General features: G+C 43.5%; 1 pseudogene; it reads left to right on the top strand.

The window, feature by feature from the left end:
• Positions 1-294: 294 nt before the first annotated feature.
• LOC116273606 lies at positions 295-1,603 on the top strand (annotated as a pseudogene).
• The last annotated feature ends 2,522 nt before the right edge of the window (positions 1,604-4,125 follow it).

Genomic DNA, 4,125 nt, shown 5'->3' with positions numbered 1-4,125 from the left:
GAAGGACTACAGAACAGGTTCCATTGTATTTGTCATGTAGGGAAGATCAAGGAAGCTACAAAGGAGCTGAAAACTTGTCAGAATGAGCCTCTGGGTATTTAAAAATGAAATAAGAAAACCTCTTCATTTAAAAACAGAGCTTTGCTCTCACCTGCCTACCCTCTCCCTTTCTTGCTCACAATTTTGCTCGCCCTCTCCTCGAGGATCAAGGGGGCTCTGACCAGAGCCTGTGGCTGGGAAGGGAGACAGGCGGTGGCTCAGGGAAAACGAGGCTGCAGTGATGGTGGTAGGAAGATGTCCGGCAAGGACAAGCAGCAGGAGCAAACTATCACCAAGGACCTGGTCCTGACCAAGTATAAGATGGGGGAACGACATAGCCAACCAGGTACTTCAGTCCTTGGTAGAAGCATCTAGCTCAGGCGTATCGGCACTGAGCCTGTGTGAGAAAGATGATGCCATGATTATGGAAGAAATAGGGAAAATCTTCAAGAAAAAAATAGAAATGAAAAAAGGTATTGCTTTTCCCACCAGCATTTCAGTAAATAACTGTGTATGTCACTTCTCCCCTTTGAAGAGCAACCAGGATTATATTTTCAAGGAAGGTGACTTGGTAAAACTTGACCTCGGGGTCCATGTGGATGGCTTCATCTCTAATGTAGCTCATAGTTTTGTAGTTGATGTAGCTCAGGGACCCAAGTAACAGGGAGGAAAGCAGATGTTATTAAGGCAATTCACTTTTGTGATGAAGCTGTCCTATGCCTGGTCAAACCTGGAAACCAGAACACACAAGTGACAGAAACCCTGAACAAAGCTGCCCACTCACTTACCTGCATGCCAATAGAAGGCATGCTGTCACATCAGTTGAAGGAGCATGTCGTCGATGGAGAAAAAACCATTATCCAGAATCCCACAGACCAGCAGAAGAAGGACCATGAAAAAGCAGAATTGGCGGTACATGAAGTATATGCTGTGGATGTTCTCATCAGCTCAGAAGAGGGCAAGGCCAAGGATGCAGGACAGAGAACCACTATTTACAAATGAGACCCCTCTAAACAGCACGGACTGAAAATGAAAACTTCACGTGCCTTCTTCAGTGAGGTGGAAAGGCGTTTTGATGCTATGCCATTTACTTTAAGAACATTTGAAGATGAGAAGAAGGCTCAGATGGGTGTGGCACAGTGCACCAAGCATGAACTGCTGCAACTATTTAATGTTCTCTATAAGAAGGAAGGCGAATTTCTTGCCCAGTTTAAATCTACAGTTCTGCTCATGCCCATTGGCCTTATGCAGATAACCAGTGGTCCCTTTGAGCCTGACCTCTACAAGTCTGAGATGGAGGTCCAGGATGCAGAGCTAAAGGCTCTCCTCCAGAGTTCTGCAAGTCAAAAAACCCAGAAAAAGAGAAAGAAAAAAAAAAGGCCTACAAGACTGCAGAGAAAGCCACCAGTGGGGAAACATTAGAAGAAAATGAAGCTGGGGACTAGGTGGGTCCCATCTCCCCAGCTTGTTGCTCCTACCTCATCCCCTTCCCACCACACCCCAGGCTCTGTGAAGTATAGTTCTTCTTCTCCACCTAGGACCACCAGCAGAGCAGGGGTCTCCCTGCCCCCATCCCAGTTCCCCAACCCACTCCCTTCCAACAACCAGCTCCAACTGAATGGTCTTGGGAGGCGTGGCTTCCCAACCACAGAAGACTAAATGAAAAAAAAAGAAGTGGATAATAAAATCAGGAGTCAAAAAAATAAGAACAAAAACATGAAGCTTTTGATTCCAAGTCTTACTATCACTGAATAGCACCTTAATAAACATCACGTGTGCATGTGTCTTTATAGCCAGCATGATTTATAAAATCCTTAGAATTATATACCCAATAATGGGATGGCAGATCGCATATTTTACATCGTTTCAGAATTCCTTGGAATCACCATACTGTTTTCCATAATGGATTGAGAACTAGTTTTACAATCCTGTAGATTAGCAAAGTGTTCCTATTTCTCCACATCCTCTCAGCACCCTGTTGTTTCCTGACTTTTTAATGGTTTCAGTCTAACTGGTGTGAGATATCTCATTGTGGTTTTTGATTTGCATTTCTCTGATGGCCAGTGATGATGAGCATTTTTCATGTGTCTGTTGGCTGTATGAATGTCTTCTTTTGAGAAATGTCTGTTCATATCCTTTGCCCACTTTTGGTGGGTTGTTTGTTGTTTTCTTGCATAAATTTAAGGTTCTTTTGTAGGTTCTGGATATTCCTTTGCTGTCAGATGAGTAGTTGCAAAATTTGCTGCCTCCCCATTCGTAGGTTGCCTGTTTCCTCTGATGTGTTGGGGCTTTCTTTTGCTGTACAGCTCTTTGGTTGGTGGATCCATTTCAGTTTTGACGCGCGTTGCTTTGATTGTTTGGGCGGCGAGATAACGGCATTGCCTGTGTCACCGGATGGTGCCACTGGGTTTCATCTGGGGAACGTCAGTGGATGGGATCAGAATCTCGAACATTCCGTGGTCAGTTCGGTACCAGCCGGTCGTGGAATGTTGTCGTCTTCTTCCGTCAGATTATTCGAACATGGCCGCTGGTATGGTTTGCCCTTTGTGGAGTGGCGTGATGCCTCCAAGCATTCTTTTGACTAGGATTGTGAGATTCACGGGCATTCTACTTTTTGGTTCCATATGAACTTCCAAGCAGTTTTTAATTCTGTGAAGAAACTCATTGTTGTTAGCTTGATGGGGATGTATTGAATCTATAAATAACCTTGGGCAGTATGGCCATTTTCGAGATAATGATTCTTCCTATCCATGGAAGCGCTGCTGGTATGTTCTCCATTTTATTTTGTATTATCTTTTTATTTCACTGAGCATTGGTTTGTGAATTCTCCTTAGACCCAAATGTCCATCGACAAGTGGATTAAGAAAATTAATGGCATATGCATGAATACCTGCAACCATAAATGTACATATACACGCCATGGAATACTATGCAGCCATAAAAAAGGATGGAGGTTTGTGTAAAGGAACATGGATGCAGCTAGAATAAATTCTTAATAGGCTATACTAAAAGAACAGAAAACCCGACACCACACACACATGTGTTCTCACTCAGTTGGAACTGAACAATGAAGGATCGCCAATACTCGGAGGGAACACTTCATGCAGGGGCCTATCATGAGGAGGAGGGAGGGGATTACATGGAGATTCCTGATGTAAATGGCCAGGTTGATGGGTGCTGTGGGAGGTTGATGGAACAACCACACCAACATGGCACAGAGTATACATATGTAACAAACCTGCACGTTATGCACATGAACTCAAAATTATAATAATAAAAACAAAACAGAGCACGACGACATTGAACTGTGGAAAAGAGTTGCTTAGTGGAGTTTACTCTGGGCCCAGTAATTACCTAATAGGATCACTGTGAAAAAAGGAGGAAGGAGTGAATAAGCTATGAGTTAGCACTGGATGAGGGGCATCTACCTACATGAACTGTTTGCTTTGGGAGATGCAAAACAAATCAAATCAGTCAATTGAAGAGCTAGCATTATCAAACAAGGTGGAATTACCATTGTCAGAAAAAAAAAAGAATATTTTCACGGCTGGGGTGCTTAGTGTCACACCTGTAATCTAGCCTTACTGGGAGGCCAATGAGGGAGAAGATCTCTTGAGGTCCTTGAGTATAGAGTATAGTGTAGTGTTTAGTAGAGTAGAGTATAGTGTAGTCCTGTTTTCTGGTGACTTTTCTGTCTTGATGACCCTGTCAGTGCTATGGTTGGAATACTGAAGTCCTATAGTATTTATTGCATCCTGTCCTCATTTTCTTTAAATTCTAGTAGTAATTGTTTTATAAATTTGGGAGCTCAGGTGGTGGGTGCATATAATATTTGGAAACTGTGATATTTTCCTGTTGACTAGATCCATTTATCCTTGGACTTGCTTAGGACCCTGTCTCTGTAACAACAACAACCTAACAAAGGCCCCAATTAGCTGGGCATGATGAGGGGCTGGCTATAATCCCAGCTACTCAGAAGGCTGAGGCAGGAGAATCGCTTGAACCCTGGGGTAAGTTATAGTGAGCCGAGATCACCCCACTGCACTCCAGCCTGGGTGACGAGTGAGACTCCATCTCAAAAAAAAA

The sequence above is a fragment of the Papio anubis genome, unplaced genomic scaffold, assembly GCF_008728515.1.
Source record: "Papio anubis isolate 15944 unplaced genomic scaffold, Panubis1.0 scaffold947, whole genome shotgun sequence".
NCBI classification, from domain to species: Eukaryota; Metazoa; Chordata; class Mammalia; order Primates; family Cercopithecidae; genus Papio; species Papio anubis.
Note: the sequence above shows the minus strand (reverse complement) of the source record. Positions and strands in the feature narration are given on the sequence as shown.